Source organism: Ambystoma mexicanum, chromosome 14 (assembly GCF_040938575.1).
Source record: "Ambystoma mexicanum isolate Mex_15411 chromosome 14, UKY_AmexF1_1, whole genome shotgun sequence".
NCBI classification, from domain to species: Eukaryota; Metazoa; Chordata; class Amphibia; order Caudata; family Ambystomatidae; genus Ambystoma; species Ambystoma mexicanum.
In genome coordinates, this window is record NC_090940.1 from 123,790,359 (window position 1) to 123,815,995 (window position 25,637).

Here is a 25,637-nt window from a genome sequence, read left to right on the forward strand (position 1 = left end):
TGTAAAAGTTACACATATTTGCTGAACAGTGAAGTTTTTACTTTCTTTCTGAAGAGTGCATAAGCAGGCTCGTTTTGTATATGCTGAGGGAGGGCGTTCCAGAGGGTGGGAGCGATGGTGGTAAAGCAGGAGCCCCCAGCTCTCTTTCTGGCAAATCTAGGTATGCGCAAGACTGAAGTGGTGGAGGAGCGGAGATTGCGCGTGTTATGTTTCTTTGTGATACTGTTTGTGAGGTGGGGTGACAGTGTTGTGTAAGCAGCTGTAAGTGATAGTGAGGAGTTTAAATTCTATGCGAGCTTTGATGGGGAGCCAGTGAGCCTGCAGTCTGATTTGTGAGATTTGATTGGAGCGTATTATGCACCAGACTGCTCTAAGAGCGTTATTTTGGAGCAGTTGGAGTTTGTCGATGTTTTTGGTTGAGGTCCCTGCTAGTATGGCATTGCAGTTGTCCGGTTTGCTACTTATGATGGCTCTGGCTAGGGTGGGACAGTTGTTGGGGGTAAGGAATCTTCTGGAAAGGTTTGTAAGTTTGGTAGAATAAGCTGCAAAGGAAGCAATGGCTTTGACATGTTTTTGCATGTTTAGTTCGGCGTCCAGGTAAACGCCTAGTGTTTTGACATGGGCGGAAACAGATATGCTGTTTCTATCGATACAGAAGGAGGAGAAATCAGGACTGAGGTGTTTGAGGCGATGTGGGGAGCCCACACTAAGGAGCTCAGTTTCTTCGTCATTCAGGCAAAGATGATGGGTCACCATCCAGGCTTGTATGATGCTGAAGACGGGGTTGATGTTGGTAGAGTCTAGTTTGTGGTTGCCGGTGATTTTGAGGAGGACCTGCATATCATTGGTGAAATTGGTGTAGGGTATGTTGAGGCTGTCTAGGTGGTTGAAGACAGGTTTGATATACATGTTGTAGAGGGTGGGGGAGAGGCACAAACCTTGTGGGACACTGTAGGAAACAGTTATGGCGTCAGCTGATTCGGGCCTCAAACAGACCCTAGTGGATCGGCCAGATATGAAGGATTGGATCCATAGGGTGGCATCTGGGGGGAGGTGGAACATTGTGGTGAGGTGTTTGCAGAGCATTTCATGGTCTAGCAAGTCGAAGGCTGCAGAGAGGTCTTGTAGGAGGAGGATTGCAAGCTCGCCATTATACCTAATGTGGTTGAGTTGGATCTTAAGTTCAAGGAGGGCAGATTCTGTACTGTGTCTGGACATATAGCCTGATTGGTGAGTACCTAGTAGATAATTGTTTTCAGGGTGTAATTGAAGTTGCGAGTGTGATCCAGGATTTCAAGGCCAAAGGGTACTGTGGTGATGGGGTGATAGTTAGAGGGGATGGTGGGATATAAGATGGGTTTCTTCAGGAGAGGCGTGAATTGGATTTAAAAGATACGTTAATGAAGTTGGCTACAGTAGGAGCCAAGGGTTCTGCACACAGTTTCACAATGTGAGCAGGGCATGTGTCACCAACACAATTGGAAGCTTTCAAGTGTTGTATAGTTGGGGGGGACTTCAGGAGGGGAGACAACTGACAATTGGAACTGAGGAGGATAGGTTGCAGTCATGGATGTGCTGAGCAGGGGTGTTTGCTGGCAAGGGTGGCAGAATGGGGATTTTGTGAGAATAGCTTTGTCCCTTAGTTTACATGTTTTGCTGTCAAGGGCAGATTGGATGAGCGTGCACCATTCTTTGTTTTTAGGAAAGTTGTCGGAAGGGGGGGAGGGGTTTCGAGCACTTTTGAAGAATTTTGAAGAACTCTGGTGTTAGAGCTTGCATCAGAGATTCTGGTGTTAAAGATGTTGGCTTTGTTAAAAATTGCTTTGTTAAACATTACTGAAGAGCACTATTAGCACAGGACACAAAATGCTGGGGTGGTAACAATTCACGCGTGGGCAGGCTTGCCTGGTCATAGCACTAAGCACTGGTGGAGACATTCGCTTCGCTCAGATCTAACATGGTTCAGGCTTGAGGGCTCTCTGTGAAACATGCCTGTTAACATGGAATTAATTATACATTCTGAAGTGTTTATAGAGTGGAGTGTCTAATGTTTGAATGTATGTTACACATGGCAAATGCAGTCAATCCCCTCCTGTAAGGGGGGTAGGCTGACCAGCATACATAGCTGACCAGCATACGTAGTCCCTCCATTAATGTCCCACTGCTTCCAAGCTCCAGTGCCAGTCTGGGATGAGCTGGGGCATGATTACAGAACGTTGGTGGCCATGGTAGTGCACTAAAGAAAATATGCTCTGGTGCAAAATTGGATTGAGAGAATATGTATTTGCACTAGGGCAATTACTTCCCCTGTGACAATACAGTTACAAAATTGCACTGCATCAGTGCAGCATTTCTGTAATGAGGCCATTGGAGTGCTATGGAGGGTGGATACATTGTATAGGCTCAGCACCATTAAAAACATGTTGCAAATTTCTAACTGCAGCACCCCCCAATTAACGCACGGCCAGCCCTCCAGAGAAATGAACTAGGTTCTACTAATGTTTGGAAGGTACATGTACTGTCATGCTGAATTAAGCAAGTAGTATACTGTCTTTTCAATGAACACCAATGTTAAATCACACAGAAATATTTGCACATATACACACATATGCACGGATTGGCACAAGATCATGTCATTATATTTCGAAAGCACAGAATGATGCAGAGCAGAATTGAATGAAATGCAACAAATGCAGTGAGTAGGTAAGGTCACGCTTTGAAACCAGCACAAAGGGGCGGATCACTAGGGGTGAGTTTGGCATGGTTTACTATGGTGTGAGAGCAGGCACAATTGCAGATACCGGTCTTCTCCATGTTCTGCACTACAAACATAACAGAAGGGTGAGCTATTGTAATATATACAGAACAAATAGCAGAAGGACATCTTTACTCTTTATGGACATAGAAGAAAGATCATAGGTCCCTCTTTCTGTGATATAAACATTATTTATTTATTATCCAGCATATGCACAAGCATTTCACATGCTTTACAACCAATCAACAATTAAAATGGAGGCAATTGTTCAGCCAAAAAAATCATACAATTTGATTACTAATCTTAACAATGCATTAATTAAGGATATTTTTTCAGCTATCATAAAATGATTTGATAAACAACTACATGAAATTCACATACACATTTTAAAAAGGGCATAATTCTCAAGTCCTGAGTCTTGTCACAGTCTAATAGCAGATGTCTAACAGCAGATGTTTAATAGTCTGCATTTGATTCTGACTTCTATAATTTGCTGGTCATAATTTTCATCTAGGGCTCATTATTTTGAGAATGGGTAAGCGATTAAATAAAATCTCAAATATAAAAAACAGAAATGGGGTTTAAAGGAAATTGGTTATATATAACAGAATATTTCCCTAGTATTTGTGAATTTTAGCATGTTTCTTAAAAAGACAATATTCATGAATACTAGATGTCATATTAATCTAAAAAGTAAAAACCTGAAACAGGACAAGGGAACTAGGTTATTTGCAATGGAATATTTCCCATGTCTTTCAGATTTTTTCCATATCCTTTAAAATGACAATTTTAACAATACTAGATTTTCTATTACACCAGTCTAAATTCCACAATTTCTATTTTACTTTAATAGGCTCACACAATAGCAACGCAGCATTGATGCCCAAGTTATCAAGCATGGGTGTATTCAACCCCAAAAACCTTGAAACTATTTTGACTGAATTACATAATGCACATTTTTACAAATCGCATAAGAAGGAATCTAAAAGGTATAAATTAATGTGTAGTTTGTTCCATAAAATCAAAGACTTCAAATAATTTGAACCAAATTCGTGATGAATAATGGGCACTGGTATAGACTGTAGTAGGTGCTGAACTTTCTTCCAAATTAACCTTTCCAAATTTGAAAAACTTGACTAATTTCTATATGTCTGTAACTGCGAACCAAGTTTGTCAGTGAAGCTTGGGATTGTTTATGATATTTAAAACAGATCCTTTTCATTTCAGCAATTAGAGGCATCACTTTCATCCTAATTTTGTGGAAAAAGACAATTCATTTTTGTTGGAAGAAAAATAAAATACAAGATATTCAAACTATGTGGCCACATCGAAGCACTCCTGGCCAATGTTCCAGTGGAAGTTCTGAAATCCTATGGAGCTAGAGAACTTCAGGATTTTCGAATTCTGTCTATTAATAATTAAGTTGTTTCCTTGCCATAAAATACCAAAGCATTCAATTGTGCTGCAGCCCAATCAGTGTTGTGTCAAATGGTATTATAAGCTTTATTGTAGCCCAGAAAGGCTTACTGGGAAATTGGAGAAAATACACATTCTCTGTTAGCTAATAGACTCAAGACAATGGAAGAAAACTAAATAGAGATGTCTATAATAAATGAAAGTGGAACAGTATTGACCAAAAACCAAGACATCACGAAAGCCTTTGGGGAATATTACAAGGACCTACAATTCAGTGGAGTCCTGAAAAGAAACAGAAAAGAAGAATGTGTAAAAAGACTAGGTCTGAAAGGCTCAACTCTAGTAGATGCAGAAAATATTTGACTCTTCTTTACCAAAAGATGAAATATTGGAGGCTATATTGAGTATGCAAAGCAACAAGAGTCCAGGTATAGATAGGTTTTTGATAGAATTTTACACCACCTTTCATGAAATACTACTGCCAATTTTTCTTGACATTTATGTGGAGATTGTTCAGAGGGGTGACATACCTGAATCTATTCAAGGAGTCTTTAACTGACTGATTCCGAAACCAGGTAAAGCGCATACCAATTGTGCAAACGTCAGGCCAATCTCACTTCTGAATGTAGATGTCAGAATATTGCCACAAATCTTTACTATTCAATTGAATCCTATCATTGCCAAATAATTCACTTGAATCAAAAAGGAATTTATAGTTACAACAAAAAGCGGGAACTAATGTTATCCATACAAATACAGGCTCTTTAGACCCACTAACGGTCATCAGTATAGGTGCATAAAATCTTTTGACAGAATAAATTGGACTTATCTAAATGTTATACTGAGTTTCCTCCAAGCTTTATACAGCAAGGCAAACACACAGGTTCTGGTAAATGGGTTGCAGTATTCTACTTTTGATATTCAACGTGGAACTCATCAAGGCTGCCTACTGTCACCCCTCCTTTTTAACATATTCATGAAACCATTAGCAACAACCATGAGGCTGTATGATGAGGTAAAATGTATTGAGTGTGAGAATATACATCTAAAGTATTATTGTATGCAGAAGACCTATTCATACTTATTTCTGACCCTGATCATTCATTTTATAAATGAATGGACAGTTTAACAAAATTTGGTAAAATATCAAATTTCAGAGTGAACATTTAAAAAAAAGAAGTTTTTCCATTTAGGACATGTTATATGAGTATATTGTCCAACAAGGAATTCCGCTGCACTAAAGAAGGTTTCAGATATTTAGGGATCCTTGAAATTACACAATAGCACAGAGAAATCACTTTAGAATGTAAAAAGTGGCTAAACCGAACATCAATCTTTGGGGGAAAATAGCGACAATTAAAATTACCTTACTGCCCACAACACATTATTTATTTATTTTATTTTATTTATTTATTTGTATAGCGCTAAAGCCCGCGGGCATCAAAGTGCTTGCCAAAGAGACAGGACCTAAACAGACAGAAGACATAACAACAAAACACAAATATAAGTCAGTTCTGTGATGTGCTTGAATTTGTGGTCTGGTTGGGTGCTTATTTGAATAGCAGGGTCTTTAGTTTCTTTCTGAATTGTATGTAGTTTGGTTCCGATTTCAGTGTCGCAGGTAGTTCGTTCCATTTAAGGATGCTTCTGCTCAAGAAGGCCTTGCCAAGGCCGTTCTGCTTTTTAGCTGGAATAGTTTGGAGGAGGCCTTTATTAGCTGATCTAAGTTTTCTGATTGGTTCATGCCAATTGAATTGTTTCTTTAGATATGCTGGGGCTTTACCGTATAAGCATCGATGGACCATGGTGAGGGACTTGAATGTGATTCTCTCCTCAACTGCCAACCAGTGCAAATCTTTCCTGTCACTCGTAATGTGCTCCCTTCTTCATTTTCCTGGGATAGCCCTGATTGCATTGTTTTGTATCACCTGACACTGTTTCAGGCATTTGCTACTTGCTCCCAGGAGCAGGGAATTACCATAGTCAAGTTTGGAGAGTATAGTAGCTCTGGCTATAGTAGCACTATTTTTCAGATTAAGTAGGGGTCTGATTTTTTTAAGTAGTTTTTGGTAGTACTGGCAGTTTATTTTCAAGTAAGTTGTATGGGCCTCTACTCCTAGTGAGGCCTGCAAGTAAACTCCAAGTGTATTCACTTTTTCTGATATTGGTATTTGGGTGTTTTTAATACTGAAGGAGGAGTATGATGGGTCAAGTTTTTTTCTGGCTTGTGCTGATCCAAAAATCATAAGTTCCATTTTGGTACCATTAAGGCACATCCAGTTTTCCTTCATCCAGCCTTCGATGATATTGTAGCGCATATGTAGGTTGAACAACAAGGGCGAAAAACTGGCTCCCTGTGGAACTCCACAATCTACTGGTTTGGTTTTAGAGGCCTGGTTTCCCCAGACTATCCTGGATTGTCTGTCTTGTAAGAATGAGGATATCCACTCAGTTGCTTCTTGTGAGCAGTTTCCTGAGAGTTCTAAGGCCTCTCGGAGCTTTGTTTGATCAAGCAGATCGAAGGCTGCCGAGAGGTCTAACAAGATCAGAAGGCCTGGTTTTCTCCTGTCCAGTATACCTAACATCTCGGTCTGCAGATCTAACAGTGCCAATTCAGTGCTGTGGGCTGTTCTAAAACCCGATTGTTGTGGGTGCAGAAAGTTGTTTGTGTCCACATAATTACTCAACATGCTCCCACTGCCTTTACCCAAGAATCTGTTAAAGGAAATGCAAAATGTCTGTAGTGATTTCCTGTTGGGAAATCAGATTTCGATTCCAGATTCCTATGTTAATATTGTTATGATCAGTTAATGAAGGTGCTTCCTAATATAAGGAAATATTACTCTGCTTTCTCACTTCACAGTCTCCACTAATGGATCAATACAACCTCAAAGAATAGACCTGCTTGGGTATTAATTGAAAAACACTCAACATTGCCCATCCTCTTTGATTGTCAAATATCAACAGAAAAACACCTGTGCATCAAAATTACCCCACATTCCGTATTACATGTGTTGGGGGAATGGACATATGGTAATCATATTTTGGGGGAAAATAGCTCCTATCTGAACAATCGTGTACATGGATAAACCCTGCTATTATCTATATTTATAAAAGTGAACATTTGTGGGGGGCTGAGTTTGTGGGAAATCGTTGTTCCTTATACAATTCCACACTGTTGCCCCAATCTGCAACAAATTGTGCATGGCTACCTGTTAGGACACTCCAGACATTACCGACTACATGACATTTAGACACCTAACCCCTTTCCATGGATTTCAGCAACATTCTGAATTTGTTTGTGGATTTAGTGGATTTGTGGCTTGGCGAAGGGTGGTTCTTTATACAATTCCACACTGGTTCGCCAATCTGCACCAAAGGTTGCATAGTTACCTGTTAGGACCCTACAGAAGTTACTGGCTACATGGCATTTGGACACCCCACCCCTTTCACTGGATTTCAGCACCTTCAAACAAGACAGTTACCTGAAATTGGCGAAACATCTGTCGTAGAAGGACTGGTCCTTAACCCTGAAATGCACTCTTTCTGGGACATTTGCAGCGCAATGCACCACAACAAACTGCACTATACTAGGGTGAGGCAACAGGTGGGGAGACAGCACAGTAGGTCCCAGTGTGCAGCAGCCCACCAACTCTTGCCTCCCGCAATGACTGCTATGGGGTATGTCAGCCAAACACACACTTCCAACCTCAGTGCAGTTTACTTCAGAGTGCAAGGCACATCAAGCGATAACAGCGACCTACAGGATCATTGATTTTCAACAATTGTCATGTCTGACCACACAACCCGCTCGGAGAATGGGTACATTTGCTAATGCTTAATAAAAAACATTTGAGTTGGCGGTTGTTGAAAGCTGCTGGCATCAGGAATCGTAATCAGATTCTACATGGAAAATCACCAGTGGATTTTGGTTATCTGTGTTTCCAGAACAAGTTACGTACATCTGAGATGATAAGGTATCAAACGCCATGTGGAATAATTGCTTCCATCCTTTCCCCTTTGAATGCAAATATTCATAACCCCCTGTACTATATACTAGCTTACGAAAAACACCTCTCTCAGCGTCAACAATATATATGGATGGCTATCCTGTCATTCTGTTCCTGGAATAATGAGAGCATGATAATACTGTCAGCTAAAGAAAAGATGTCTTCCACAAACAAGCAAATGTTACAAGATTACCAGCCAGAGTGGGGATCTATTAATGAACTGTACATGTAATGTCTTGTTTTTCTGTTATTGGACTAGGATGTAAAATAGTTAATCCTGGCTTGGGACATATACCTACGTCCTTCCACTTTATTCTTATTGTTCCTTGTTACCCCTGTCATGTCTACCCCATTAGGGGAATATTGCTTTATGCAACCAAAAGATTGTGAAATGGTAAACCTCTTGATTTCGTTTTTTAGAAAGTAAAATTGTAATCGAGTTATGTAAAGTTTAGGTGATTCTATTATTGTATCATATATTATATCCTTACCACTATTAGGAGTTCTTGAACATATGTTATGGATTGGTTATAGCCATTGTTGGATTATATGTAGAATCCCTAATAAATCAATAAATAGAAAAATAAAAAAGGATGATATTGTCTGCATATGCTAACCACAGCAAGCATAGATGGCCCAACAGGACAGGGGAAGAATGAAGCGAATACAACACAGGTACATAATTTCACCAAAATGCCAGGGATAGCGGAAGTGACATCACATGACCCTTGACCTTGGATGACATCACAGGAAGTGATGTCATGTGACCCCAGCCCAAAGTGACATCACGGAAAGCGATGGATCACAACCTTTCACCCTTTGACAAAACAAGAAGTGGCACCACCTAGAATTGTTTCAAAGTACACTACGAAAAATATGGTTACGCTATCACTGTAATGTGATATACATTTCATAAAATAATCACCATATCTATCATTAATATCAGTGTGTATACCTTATTACCAAATTACTGTGACTCAAGCAGACATCCAAGGCCAAATGATAATGATGTGTTATATTATATAGCACTAATGCTTAAGCGCTTTATATAAAACAAACATGCATACAATATCACCCAACTTGTGCTGGTACTCACTTATCAACTTCAGAAGGATGAAAGGGTGAGTTGGCCATGCTGGGATTGTAATCTGCAGATCACAGAGACATTCAGCAGCGAGTGCTCAACCCACTGAGCTATGTTATCGGCTACAATAAATTGAGCAATTATGTGTCTGAATGTTCTCAAAGTCAGACAGCAAGTATCACTCTGCAGTAGATACTATTAAACTGGTAACTGAAATTTAACAGCAAGCCAGCTTGCATGCAGGTCTGGCGCAAAGTTGGCCACATGTCAAGCGTGGATCTACTTTTCAGGCTTCAGAGGATGGCAAAATGCATACCATTGGGAGGCTTCATAAATGTGCATTAAAGAATTTAGAGTAGCACAGGTAAAGCAGCACGCTCACAGGGCATCCTGTTCTCTGGGCGCTCGTTACCTCATCCCTCCATGAAAACATCCTGAACAGCATGCCATGGAGATAGGAAAGATTAGCACATTACAAAAAAACATTAATTGTGGTACACCGAAATCAGTGGCCACTTTATGGGCTATGGTCAAACATTTCTACACTGTACACAAGCCTTTCAGCACAAGGATTTTGTCAAGTGACCGAGGACACCGAGATGGAATGTCTTGTGATGATCGTAACAGAGACAATGGCAGAAAAAAACATGCTATAACTGAAACTTGCGAAATGTAAAAAACATAGGGCCTCATTACACGGTAGGCGGTAAGGGTTTACCGGTACCGGTATTTTACCGGTACCGGTAAATCCTTACCGCCTTACTACGAGGTCCCTTTGCGGGGTGGGGAATTTAACGCCTGCTTTTTGCAGGCGTTAAAAACCAACCCGCAAAGGGACCAGTGGAGCTAATTACGGTACCGCAATTTGCGGTGCCGTAATTAGCGCCTTCCCCATTCCCATTATGCCCTGTGGGGCAAAAATGGGAATGGGGAAGGGCAATGGAGGAAGGAGGAATTACCGCCCCGCCAACCTTGAAATAGGGCGGTAATTCCCCTTTCCTCCAAGGTGGTACCGGTAAATTACCGGCAGGAACCATGCCACTAATAGCGCCATGGTTTACCGCCTTCCGTGTAATGAGGCAAATAGTCTGAAATTGATGCTTATTCTACTATGCTTTTTGGAAGTCTGTCTGCATTAGGAATGTGAGGTGAACAGACTAAATCAGTGGCTCACTCCCTGAAGTGTGTCTGAAATAAATCTTCAATGAGTCTAGCAATTATTGTATATAAATGCAGATAGACAAATTATTTGTTATTCCTATTCTTTCTTATTTAGGGTCAGTACTCAAAGTGTTACAGATGTGGAACCCCCTGTTTTTTTTTTTTTAAAGAGGCCTAAACAAGAAAGCCAGCCACTACAGAAACAACAAAAAACACATGGCACTGGCCACAGCCGAGGAGCTTCAAGTACAAAAAAATATATTATTTTTTTAGGGGTAGCAAGAGAGACCACAGGGGTTGCAAGTGTGACCTGTGCCAACACCCAAATAACGTCCCTGATCCAAGAACTCTTCAATATATAAGTAGGGACAGAGTTAAAACACATCCTTAGAAAAAGTAGTCCTTCCACCATGTCGACTGCAGGTTGGGAGACAGGAAGGATGGAATTTTGTAAAAATAAAATTCTGCTGTGTCCCGAAAAACCCTTCTTATTTAGAAATATACATAAGCAACTTTGGTGTGCAGACTCCTAAACTGCAGATTTGCAAAGTGATTTGAGAGGAGCCCCATGGAACCTGCAAATATGTCGGGATTGCCCATAATTTCATGGGGGGACCCAGAAATATTTGAGTGTCTCTTTCAAAATGGTTGTCAGGGGCTTCATGATAACAACGAATGAATCTGCACTGCAGCGTTTTCATCTTTTATGACCATTGGCTGCTTGCAAGCTTCTGTTCCGGGACCATCAACATGGTTTAGAAGGGGGAAGGCCAGTGGAGATACCATCGCTATCAGCTGTGTCTACACTGTTACAGCCTCCTGATACCAAACCCTACCGACAAGGTTGGCAGTGGGCACCTTGTGCATTATGTAAGGTATGGGGCAGCAGGGGGCTTTCTCAAAGGGATTTGCTAAGGGTGTATTTTAACGAGTTCCAGTTTAAAGTGGAATATGCTGGAAGTAGAATGAGGCAGTGAAAATCTGGAGGCAGGATTCCTGTTTACCCCCATAGTAGAAGAAAAGAAAGGGCTAAGGTATAACTGGTGGGGGTGCAGGAGGACAGTGGGCACCCTCCTTTTTCAAGAAACAGGAAATGTGCAGCTGGAGTAGCCTTTTATTGTCAGCATATTCTGAAACAGGGCCATTTTGATACAAAGCCAAATTTCATGACCTTTACCGTCTCTTGGGTCTACTGCAGGGACGTCATTTCACAAAAATGCCTGGGGTAGCGGAAGTGACATCACACGATCCTTGGCCTCTGATGACATAACAGGAAGTGATGTCATTTGACCCCACCCCAAAGTGACATCACAGGAATCAATTGAACACTAACTTTCACCCCTTTACAAAACAGGAAGTGGCGTCACATAGTACGCTAAGTACGCTACAAAAAATATGGTTACGATATCACTGTCAAGTGATATATATTTATACAAGAATGGATCACCATATGTATCATTAATATCAGCGCATGTTGGCCCATATTACCAAATTGCTCTGAATGCAAGCAGACGTCCAAGTCCAAACGATAATGATGTGTTATTATATAGCACTTAAGCGTGTCATATAGAACAAATATCAATACAATATTACCCAACCTGTGTTGGTACTCATTTATCAACTTCAGCAGGATGAAAGGCTGAGCTGACCTTGCCGGGAGTCGAACCTGCAACCTGCATATCGCACACCCATTACAGCAGCGAGACCACAGGGGTATCAAGGGAGACCTCAGGGGTCGCAGGTGTGACCCCTGGCGATCCCTAAATGATGTCGCTGGTGTACTGCATGTAATTTTGCACTTTTCCACTTTTGCAATCCGGAGTGCAAACGTAAAGACTAAAACAAGGTCAATGTGTTTTTACGCTTCACTTATAATCTCTGCTTTGCGAAAAAGTAAACGCCACTTGCAAATTACGCTTTGCATGCAGTGCTAATAGGGGTCAGATTCCATAGGAATCCTTTTGTTTTACACCTGCATGAAAATCTCATGCAGGCATGAAAGAAAGTGCTCCCACAGGATGGAGATTGAGCACGGTGTTATCTCTGCTCCATGCCGCTCCTTTGTCGTGTGTCAGCAGGAAAATGGGCTGGAGCATGAAATGAACAAGTAAAAGCATTACGCCCTGCTCTGCGCTTTGACTTTATTCTCCGACCCATTATGCATTGACCCCCAGCAGGGGGTGGGTGAAATCCAGTGACTCTGCTTCACAGAATTGTCACAGAAATTCTGGTGTCATTTTCCCATTTCCCCAACCCGAAATTCACGCTTCCCTCCCGCCTGCATTCATTGTAATTTCAATGCAATTTCTCCGTTGAAATTACCAAGAGATCTTAAAAGTGCAAATATTTTTCAACAAGAAAAGCACATTATTTGGGTTTTGCATAGTATCGTTTTGCCACCTTTGGCCAGATTACAGAAACTGCACTGGTGCAAAAAACATTAAGGCCATATTAGAAAACCTTCACACAGGGACCTCAATTCACCAACATGCCAAGGGTAGTGGAACGAGAGCACAGACCTGATGACATCACATGTAGTGATGTCGCTTGACCTTTAACCCAGAGGGCATCACTTCCTCTTTAGGAGGAAGTGTATGTATCAAGTACATACATGTAAATATTTTAAAATACCAAATAGGTACTAAAGCAGACAAGAATATTTTAGATACCAACCACATTTTTACAAGGGTGCTGCCTTCATATTCCATGGATGGGGTCATGATATGACAGGGTGATTCCCAACAGAACAACATAGGCTGAGGCACTGCCACAGATATGTCACTTCAGCATTGTATGGCAGTTATGCCAGTTATCGCTGCATGTCACATTATTTGAAAAGTAGAGCCTCTTCTTTGTTGGTTGCTGCATAAATACAGTATCCAAAAATCCAATTTTCTACAGTGCACATGAGCTTTAATGCTTTAAATAATCAGTTGTTATTTATATAGCGCTTTTGCCAAAGCGCTATGCATAACATATGTTTACATACAATTATCATCCCAACTGAAGTTGGTACTCATTTATCAACCTCGGAAATGTGAAAGGCTGAGTGGGCCTTGCCAAGATTCGAACATGTGACCTGCAGATCACAGAGCAGATCAGAGCAGCGAGTGCTCAACTTGCTGAGCTATCTTACAACTTTGCTTTTAAAAATGCAATGCCACCATATGAAAACATGTCAAAACCGCCTGCACAACGTAGGCCAGACACGTAATAACACTTACCGTGTTTGCTGCATTCTTGATAATATGCTGGAAAAAATGCCATGCTATAGTAAGACATACCTAGACTGGCTGTTCCAAAATGCCAATCTAACCATGTAATAACACTTATAGTGCTTACTTTTTCATAGATGCTCATAAAAATAGATAATGCCATAGTAAGGACTGTCTGAACCAAACTGCCACTCTAGTCAGGTAATTACACTTAACATTTTTGTGCAGCTAGTCTAGATACGTAAAAACACCTACGCTGGCTAGACCGCCCCGTATATCTGTACGTATCCTGCTGTGTGAGGTTTTAATCCAGGCAGGGTCAACTCAGTCTTTCAACTTTCTGAGATTGATAAATTAACGACCACTCTGTGGGGTAATAATGTCTTCTGTTATCTCAGCACTCTGAGACCTATGGGTGTACATTAATATGATGCTTACTTTATTATAGATGTCCAGTAAAAATGGCATGCCACAGTAAGAAATGACTAGACAGACTGAACCAAAATGCCAGTCTAGCCACTAACAAATCGTATCATGCCTTATTTATCATTGATGCACATTACGTTTTAGCACACACTTCTCATGCCCCACTCTCCCTGCATTTCCCCTCTCCCTCCCACTCTCCTTCGTCAACCCCCAAAATCAGCTCCTTGTCCAAGCATTACCTCTATGTCCCTGTTCCTCGTTCCAGTACCTACGTATGAGGCAAGGTACCCCACAGGCAAGTACTGGCACAAGGAAGAGTAGGACTATGAGTAATGAAGATTACCAATGAGTAATCCAGGCCTTCAACGCAAGCACACACATTCACACCCCATTTACGTGCTCATTTACATGTGCACCCATTCACCATTCACTCACACATACATCATGCACTCACTCACACACATTACATCATACAACACAAGCACATACACACACACAAACACGTACACACCCTTGCATGCATGCACGCACACACATTTACACACAAAAAATGTGTACCTTTTCCCAAATCCGTTGGTGCTCCGAGGAACTCCTCTGCAGGCAGCCTCTATGGCTTCCATGCTCCACACATGCAAGGAACCAGCTGTGCTTCCTGTCATGAACAGAGAAGAGGAGTTGGAGCTTACATGTCCTGTGGTTGTGGGGCCTCAGGCTTAAGAAATTATTTCTTATTGAAGTCATTTTGACTTAAAAAAGAAATGATTACCGTTATAAAAAACCGTAAGGGAAATAATTTCTTTCTGAAGCCAGAATGACTTAAAAATAATTATTGTAAAGAGGCCTCTCGTCTGAGCCCTCTTTACTTTTGGTTTCTCTTTGCCACTGGAACTCCTAAACAGGAGTCGCAGAGGCAGTAACAGGGGCTGCACGGCAGTGCCAAGAGGTGCATTTTTACACCACGGCAAACTATGCCCTAGTGGTACTACCATTCTGTACTAGCATTAGGGCAAAGTTTTTAATCCGGTCCCTGCAATCCTCTTTTCCACTCAATGGCAAAAGAGAAATACAATGAGAAATTCACCAATCGCGTTTTGCCTTTGGCCATTTCTCTCAACCCTATCCACAAGTCCCGCCTTGTGAACGTACTCAGCATAGTCTATAGAGTCGCGCGATCACTCATCTCCGCTCAGGCGCCGACAAATGCGCGTTAGGTCAGCTCTACATCTCAACCGCACATATACAGTAGCTTTACTTTATAGCATGAATGTCAAAATGAGGTATGGTTTTGCTTATCTCACAGAATAGAATTGCTGCAAAAATCACCCCTGGTTGCCATTGCAGTCCCTTTTTATTGCCACAGACTTCATAAAGCAGTCATTTTATGCTGGCGGGGGTGGGCCTGACTCTGCATTTCTTGGTGCCTATGACTGATTAAGGTGGTTTCACGGTATAATGCAGTAGCTGTGACATATGTTTATACTGGAAGCTGTGATATTATTATATAGCTTGGCAGAAGTGGCCCGAATTGTAAATCCCGTGCCGGTAACGACAATGGGCTTTGGATGTCATTTTATGATGCATGGTAATTTTATTCCACGATGCCTGATTATCGCCTCTGCCCTGCCTCCCTGCCCCCGTCTGTATTCACAGCTCTAGTGGCTCACATTCTACAGTTAATGGCTAGAATATGCTTACAAGGCAGGAAGTTGTCTATTTCTTTAAGTTGTTTCTCCGGGGCCATTTCGAACCAAATAATATCAGGATCTTTATATTGAACAGTGTTTTGCCATTTATAAGCACAGTAAACAACAGGATTTATATCAGGTTATATGTGATTTTACCCACCACAATTGCAGAGTGGTACATTTTGTCGCCTGCAAAACACTGAAAACACAATTTTTTAAATTTATTTGCCCCGCCCACACCTCTGATTTTCTACCCTTACAACGCCAACCCAACCCCACGCCGACCCAATTTAACCCAGTACCCAGTGCGGATCCTGGAGACTGGTGGCAATCGATCCCGAGGAACAGCAGAAACAAAAAGGCAAAAAAATATTTTGGAAGGAATTGTTTTGAAAATAAGAATAAATACTGCTGATGACAATACAGATATGAACATTTAGAGAGAATTTTGGTTGAGACATAAAGAATAAGAAAATTAGTATCTCTCCTGAAGAACCACGGATAATCACCGTGGGGAAACACGTGTTGAGAGCAAAAAAATGTGAATGGAAAAAAGTATGTGTATATGGACATTTACAAATACATGAAGGAAATTTAAAGTTGCAGGAAAATTAATGCAAGTTTAAAAAATAAATCTAATTTTTTGGAACAGCAATCAAAGAATTACCTATATTATTTTTTTACCAGAAGTGCAACCCACTATGGTGCTTTTACAATAAGAAAATTAACCCAGTACCCACTTCACTTTATATATTTATTTAATTTTTACTGTGTTTTTCAGTGTTATATTCCGCTCTGTTATGAGCCACTCTGTAATGTTTGCAATAAAATGACAGTATACCGACTCAACAAACATTCGAGAGCGCCCGGGGAGATTGCCCAATTTTATGTAACTTTTTCTGCTGTTTCTCCATGCGTATCATCTGGGTGTGTCATGTATGGCTCTGATGGGTCGGGATACAGCATGACCCAAGGGGGGGGTATTTCATTGGAAGTAACAGGTGAGTTAATGCCAATAGTGGAACCATCCCATACTTCACTTTCTCTGTTTTCATTCTGTCCTGCCATCAATTCTAAAAAAAGAAATAATTGAGGACAGAGCAGGGACATCTTTATGTGCAGACATTAATCATACCGAATTAAATTCTAATTTATTTTAGCAATTACATCTGTAAAAGTATTAAATCCAAAATTGTGAATTTATTAGATATGTTTAAGGCATATAAAATAGAAGAGTGCCAAAAAGGCTCCATTTTGGTAAAAACAATGAAGTCCTCATTATGGTTCTGAGAGTAAAAATTAAAAACAAGTTTTACTCATTTTTGACATGCAGTGTCCATTCCCCTTCATTATGGGTAGGCACCGCATCAGGAGAATACAGCATGCGGGATCTAACGCATAGGAGGAAATCTGCATGTGGAAAACAGTATAATTATGAGTAAGAACACTGTGTGAAAATCCTTACCGATACCTCATACTTTCACCACCATTCGAAAAGTGGAGATTACCAATTGCCAACATGCAAGATCGCCCAGATGAAAGTCAACAAAAGATGTATTTGAAAGGACATAAAAAATGAGTGTGCATCCCATCTCATATCCATCCTAACCGACAACACACACAAGAAGTCCTCACTGTGAGGAACCAGGAATGAGACGTGGATATAGAGGACTCATAGTGATTGCTACAAACATTTATTGAAATAATAAAAGGGTTGAAAAATGGCTCACTATTCCTACGCTAGGAGGTATTTCCCTACCTCAACCAAATCTAAGGGTCTGTTGTGTGTCAAGATGTCCCAAGGAAAACGTCCTGGTCTGACATCCTATTGTAGCCCTCACACTCTAAAAATAACTCTAAAGTGCTAAGGGTAATGTCTTTGGCTTGAAAAGTGCACAAATGTTCAAGTTCAACAAAATGTACAACTCCTACAAAAAGGCTTCTACTTAGATGGTGCTCACAGATCCTGGTAATGTCTTCCCTTCCCCAGATTCCTTTGCATCAAAACAAAAGTTCTAAAAATATAACCAAGTTCTTTGTATCTTAAGGAGATAGCTCCAACTTCCGGATATTTGTAATTTACTTCACAGACTTGGCTCTGCCTGGCATACTCTTCTGCCAGGACTTTCTTACACAGTTCAATCAATTTACAATCCCCAGGGCATGGGTCTTACTTAGAATTCTTCATCTCATGAAACACCTGGTGTACTCCCCTGCCATGTCCTTAAGTGACATAATTTGGGTGTGAGTCTCAGTCTTGCAAATTTCTGGTATTCCCTCCTGCCAGGACTTTATTACACAGTTCACTCTTTACACTTGCCAGTTTGACTTTGCCTGGTGTACTCTCCTGCAAGGGCTTTCTCAGGTAATACAACTCTTTCACACTTGGGTGTGGGTTCAAGGTGTGTAACCCTTTTTTCATTACTTCATTCTTCTAATTGGTTTCTCTTTTCCCATGAAATTGGGTCCCTGACCCGTTCTCACATTCATCAGTTCTACACCTTCGCCCCAGCATCTCAAATCCCTGCAGTGGGCTTGCTTTCACTTGCTTAGTGCTTTGCTTTCCTACTCGCTGCACCGAGTGAAGCGCCCCAGCTCCCTGCAACAGGCTGCTTTTTTCATCTGCTCCAGAGCTTCTTGCAGTCTTTGTTGCTTCCTCTCTCTGGTCATCGTGTGTGGCTGACATTTCTCCTGCTCTACAGTTCTTATGGCGTTGGAGGGACTGCTTCTCTTCCCTCACTCCCAACGCTTACACAGGGCTTCTCTTCCAGCAGGAGTTCCACGAACACTGTCTCCTCAAGCCGCTTCCTTCTGTGTGACTGTCTGCTTTCTCCAGGCTCTCCGACCCAGAGTCAGGAGTCTCGGCTCTCCCTCTACATTCTCCAGGTGCAATCTGTTTAAATGTCCCGGTGCTTGTTAGACACCTACCACCTCTAGAGTGCATCTCCAGCTTCTCGCATCAGTCATCTATATCTCTCCAGTCATCTTCCCTGTCCAGTACGCCAATATACCTGGGAATGATAGGCAGTTCTTGACATGTCATACTGAAAGATGTCATTAGTAAGTTTTGTGGATGGTTGGTGACAACTGTCACAGTAAGCCATGAAGGCATGAGGCATGTATGGAATATCCCTGAAAAGGAGAGGGGAATATGTGTTTTCATCTGATGCTGCTGTGTTATCCCCTTTCGGGTCACCTCCCCCATTGTGTTCCTCCTTCATATAGCTGCACCCAGTGTCAGGATCAGGTAGCGACTGCCGTCCCCTGGCCATGTGGGGAGAGGCTACCGGCGGGAAAGGAGTGATGACATCATCAGATTCATCACACCACATGCGCTTCTCTATACTCTTCTCTTATACTTTATTCCCAGCCAATTAAACCACCAACAGAGACACATTTTGGCCTTCTGTGGGTCCAGTGATTGAAGGACCCTGCTCAGTCAAAGTCAGAAATCATGTGCATAGTGGTAAAACTAACTTCTTGTCTCCAAACTTCCCATTTATGAAAGATCTCAGCTCAAATGAGAAGGATAATTTACTCAGATTTAACGTCTTAGTAGGAATGAGTCTATTGGTTGGCTGGGTCCCTTACATCTTTTTGTTTTTTATTTTTGAATTTGTTTTGATTTTTTTCTTCAGCTGTTTTAGTGGATTTTATATCAAACTAATGCAATGGTCATGCATATACATTTTTAAGATGTTTTAAACGTTTTTTTTTATGAACGTACAAGTTACATGTTTTATATAGTTGGTTCTATGTGTGTTTTATCATTTTAATCTGCTGGTCACAAAAGGCTCTAGTAGCTGAAAGCATTTCTAGATACACTTCAACTTCAGCTCGAACTTGGAAGTGGGCGCAGAGCAAAGCAGAACAGCTTCAAGGATGACATTTGGGGTCATATGCTATGTGCACAATAGGGGATGGTAGCTTAGTGTGTTTTTGTGTTTCTCCACATAAGGATTAGCCAAGGACAAGGGTATGAAGAGCAGTCATTGTGGAATTTTTTGATTACTTGCTACAAGAAAAAAGTATTCATGTAGGGTTTTGTGTTCTGGAGACTACAATGATGGACGCTTAACAGGCTCGAAGTCAACATTTGAAGGAGGTGCCTTTGTTTTGTGCTATGGGATATTTTCGAATATTAAAGGCAGCATCCAAAGATTACTGAATTTATTTCACCCAATTTGGTGCCGACTTTAATAAAAAAAACAAAATCACTGTTCAGCCCTCAGCCCTCTGAAAACCAGTCTCCCGCTTAAAATCAGGTTTCCCGTCCCGAACATCCTCATCATAACTATCCTTGCCCACCCCCATCACAGACACTAGCACACTGTCCAACACACAACATACACACAGACACATCAGCTGCACAACGGAGATACAGCTGAGATGTGGATAAGCTGATCGGAGCATGAACGAAGTTGCATTGATGATCCACACGGCCTACTACTGCCAGTGAGGCCTCCAATGCCTCCATTCAGCATTTACCGACAGTGATTCCCCATATTCTGCCTTTTACATGCCAGCTCTAACGTGGCAACAACGTAGTCAGCCTAAAATGGCCGCCGTGACACGTTGTTTATGAGTTGCCTAGCAACCAGCACGATCCCTATTGGTGCACTCCTCTTACAACTGCAAGCCGACCCCATCGGAAGGCAGAAGCCGGCCCGCCCCTGTCTGTGCCTGTCGTGTGCCGGAGAAGCCAAGGGGCCAATCACCTCTGCGCGTCACCCCTCCTATCGATACGTTAGAGTCTCACCGTGTCAAACCGGATATTAAATTATGCCTCTTATTACAAACGATTTGTATGTATATTGGCCTACGGCCAAGTTGCTTAAAAGTTGTACGAGAATAACTCTCTGCGGCAAGGTCTTGACCTTAGAAATTGATGTAAGCCACCATCTTGAATCAAGCCTCCATTTTAGGTTAGAAACCGCCATTTTGGGGTTTTATACAAAGTCACCCTGTAATCTAAAATGGCCGTCTCGTGTGTCCTTGTTCCTGCCTTAACCTCTCCAACCTTTGTAGGGGAGTTAATGTCCAACCTGCCCTCAGGCTACATGTTAGGGTCATGTAGACCTTGTCCTTTGTTGACCTCGGGAGCAGGGGATTACTTGAATTAGCAATGTTAAACTACAAGTATACAGGAACAGTAATGCTATCCGAATATAATATGCTAAACATTGTTTGGTCTGTATTAAAGCAATATATAAAGAGTGTAAATGTTAAATTGAAGAATAATGGAGTGTGTTAGTAAATGTATTGAAAAGTAAACTGCATGCACGAGATATGTAAATTAGGAAAGTGAACCTGGCGTGACCGTAGCCCAGTGCATGATTAACCTGTAAGGGGGCTGGACATCATTTTACAAATTGTATAAATGCGTCGATGTCCAGCTAGGAAATTCCCTCACTGCTCATATTGAACCCTGCTGGTGGTCTCTGTGATGTGTTGATGGCCAAATAGCTATTTGTGTACTTTGTTGAATACTGTTCAGTTTTGTAATAAAGATTCTGGGAATCTTTATAAGCCTGTGTCGGTGTATTTTCCTTTGCTCGGTGTAACTGCCGTAATATTGTATTTTTTCCTGATTCCACAGATGGCGCCCGAATAGGGACCCTCAAGATTGACTTTGTCTCGTTGATGGTTGGCTAGGCTATCGGACCTGGATCGGACGGTGTCAACAGAACCGGCCACTCTAAGACGAGAAGTGAATTCCTCGACGAAACTGCACGATCCGATCCCTGGACGGTGAGCTATAGCCCGAGACGACGTCTTGACGAGGGTCCATATATTTGAGGTGGGTAAATTTGTGAAAATCACCAGACACATGGGTCATTTGCATTGTCCTTAGTAACCCGATCGGGCCTCCCAGTCCTTTGGTCAGGTGAATCGTGTCCCGATTCTCAATTTAACCCTGACAAATTTGAATTTGGAGCATTGTACTCGCGAGCACAATTATTTAACCAGGTAACACCAGAACTTTGATATGCCTGGGAAATTGTCTGCCTGCTTTAGGGAATTTTTCCCCAGTGACAGACAATCTTTGGAAGATAGCCGTCCCGCACCACAGGAGGGGTCGCCGGCATGTAGAATGTTCTGTAAGAAAGGCTTTGGTAGTATAGCATTTAATGACATTTGGCACAGACAAACCAGACATAATTCTAATCTTCGGTGGCCAACCAATGGTAGTTTTGAAATCCCTCGTATAGAATATTTAGAGTCTGTATTAGTAAAGAAGAAGGCTAGGCCTGCAGCATTTGAAGCGTTGCACAGTTGGAAAATAGAAGCTTTGCAGCAACAAAAGAGTAGAGAGAAACATATGCGTCGACATATGACGAGTGTCGAAAAGGCACGGTTATATGATCAAAATAAGCAATTGGAGTCAGTTAGGAACACGGCAGGGCATTTCAATTAGGCATTCAGAAAATCTACCCTTCAAAAGATTTTCATACGTCAGACGAATTGATTAATAAACTTTTGCATGAACGAAGGCCTGATGCCTCCGTGCCACCTCCATATGTCCCTCCTCCTGGCGCTTTGCCCCTTCCTGTTGTAGTTCCCCCTCCCATAGTTCCTCCGGTCCTCCCTGTTGTTCTTCCTGTTGTTCTTCCAGCCGTCGCCCCTTTGCCTGCCCCCTTGCCTTCACCTGTTGTTATTCAGAATGTGCCTACTCTTCCTCTTCCAAGTGATCCTGCATCGCTTGTAATAGACCAGGGAGCACGACCAAGGGTTCTGACTCGTAATACTGTGTCGCCAGACAAGAGGAGTGAATTGACTGCTTGGGCTAAACATTGTATGGAGAAGGGTGAACAAACTGATGTTTTTTCCACACTCGAAAATTTAAAAGCTATTCCTGAGAAAAATGTTTTTATCGAAGGATTAGAGACTCATTTAAGTATAATGTGGAATAGACTAAATGATGTAGATTTCCCACAAGGGTTACTGGATTTGAACGCCTTAGCGTTGTCCAGAGATACTGCGGAGAAGGTATATGAGCATGTTGAGAGGATTTTTGAGTATAGGAAGGAGTTGGAAGAGTTACAGAACGAGGAAGTAGATGGTGATAGTTTAGGTATTATGTATTTACAGAAACGGTTTTCTCCTCGTCGAGAATTAAAAGGTGAGGAAGCACGAATTTGTACAAAGGACTCAACAAGATGGATTTCGGATATGTCGATAACTCCAGATGAAGTATATGACACATACAGTCAATATACGTTAGAAATGCAAAAGAAAGTGATACAGGTGATGGTAGAGCACCTGCAGAATGAGTGTGTAAGAAGAAAGATTTGTTGTCCCGCAGAATTGTTGAGTGTTTATAAGAGAGCTTTTTCGATTGATACTTCTTCGACTGCCTTAGCGCTTGATTTGGCTCTGTTGCTTAGTAAGCGTTCGGAGCTGCCTACTTCTCAGTTGCCTATGAGAGAGGTCCCTCCGACATTTGTCCCAAAAGTTGAGATTGCGGCTGATGCTGCACAGGGTATAGTAGCCGGAGAAATTCCTGCACATTACGTTTCACAGTTTGTTCACGTCCCGTTTTCAAGACAGGAAGTGAACACCATAAAGCAATCTATTCCTGATATACGAAAGAATCCGACCGGATTCTATAAAGAAATAGAGCCGGTCTTACAGTCGTCGGTATTCACTCTAAGTGATATTGACCTATTATTTCCCGTACTCCTGCCAGTTGATTTGTGGAAGTAGATTAGGACTATAGATGACATACCTGGGTTGGGAGATACATGGGATAACATGACTAGGCTGGACAGAGAAAGACCAGCTGGCGAACGACCACCTCAAGTGATATTAACCTTGCCTGATAGAATTATTGTAAAATTGAAAACTATGGTTCCAGAAAAAAGAATCATATGGGACAAGCTTACGGCCTGTGTCCAAGGAAAGTCTGAGGGTGTACCGATTTTTTCAATCGGTTCGAGCAGATATTCTCGGATTTCAGTGGACAAGACTTGGGCACAGAGTCAGGGAAAAGGTTGTTTGTCGACAAATTTGTATGTGGATTGCTGCCTGACATCCAGTTACAGATTATGTCCTCTGAAAGCGCTTGTCAGGCGAAGTCCCAATCAGAAGTATTGCATATGGCTCAGTATTATGAAAATCGTGTAAACACTGAAAAAGAGAAACTTGAGAAAAAAAGGGTGACTTGAAAACTAAAGTTTTATTGCAGCAGATTGTTAGAAACCCCAGAGGGGGTAATCCATTTAGAGGTCAGTACATTCCACAGGGAAGTGCGCCCTTGGCTCCGGTAACTATTAACCAGTGTGCCTATTGCCGGCAGGAAGGCCACTGGCGCGCACAATATCCGACCTTACAGCAAAGGTCATTTGGGAACATGGGTAGACAATCCAGAGGTCGCCCAGGTGCAGGGGGCCCTGGCAGAGGTCAGTTTGCACCAGAATCACAGCAATCTACCTCACAAGATAAGCACGTTTCGAATGTGGATAATAGAAACATTTTTGATCACCCTTCTGCTGCGTACCTCTCCGAAGAACTTCCTTTTGATAATATTTTGTTCCGCTAGGATTGCCCGAAGCAGGATTTGGAACCTATGCCTATTCCCGTTCATCCGACAGGCCCCTACGTTGAGATGGCGGTGGGAAATAGGAAGCATCTATTTTTAGTGGATACGGGAGCACAGAAATGTTCCATTGACCATTCACGGGTTCCAAATATTCCCCTGTTAGGGCAATCCAACGTTTCCGTAGGGTTTTCAGGCACACCTGTAGTTTGTCCGGTCTCTTTGCCGGTACCGATAACACTGGGTCCCTTCACGGAACAGTGTCCATTTTTACTTACCACAAACTGTGGGGAGAACTTGCTGGGGCTACATTTGTTGAAGGCATTACACGCAGTAATTCATTGTTCTCCGGATGGAATTCGGCTAACAATTTCACCTCAGCAATCACTCGCCTCTCAGTTTTTGACTCGACCTTTACCGCCAGAATTTAGTAATGTTCCAGAATGCCTATGGGCAATTGATGAAAATGATGTGGGCATTCTCCAAATTGAACCTGTTAAAATTATTTTGAAACATGGAGTAAAAGTGCCTCGCATCCCGCAATATAAGATCTCAGTTGAAGGCAAACAGGCTTTGAAATGTATAGTTTCTGATTTTGTACATCGTGGAGTAATTGAGGAGATTACGGGTAGTATATGTAACAGCCCCATTTTGCCAGTATACAAAAAAAGTAATAATGCGATTCCATTTCGTTTAATTGATTTACACGCTATTAACAAAATTGTGGCTCCTCAATTTCCTATTGTACCTGATGTTACAACGATATTAACCATGATTCTGGCTTCTGCCACTCACTTTAGCGTTGTTGATTTTAAAAACGCATTTTTCAGTATTCTATACACAAGGATAGTAGGAATTTGTTTGCGTTTACCCTAGGTGGACGCTCGTTTACATTCACTCGTGCACCACAAGGGTACACTGAGAGTCCAAGTATTTATAGTAGGGCATTGAAAGAGCAGCTTGATACCTTTGAGTTGCCTACTACTTGCATGTTACTACAGTACGTAGATGACCTCCTCTGGGCTGCTGATTCTAAGAGTGCCTGTAAAGAAGGCACCGTGTTGTTGCTTTGTCATCTAGCAAAACATGGCCACAAAGCTTCACTTAAGAAATTCCAATATTGTTGCCAGGAGGTCGCCTATTTAGGCTATCTCCTGTTAAAGGAGGGAAGACGGTGGACACCTGAACGAATAAAGACCATTTCTGGTATGCCTATCCCAAATACGCAAAAGGATGTCAGAGCCTTGATAGGTATGGCTTCTTATTGTAGATTGTGGATCCCAAATTTTTCGTTAACGATTAAACCAATGTTGGCTTTGACAAAGAAGGGCATTTCTTTGCCATTG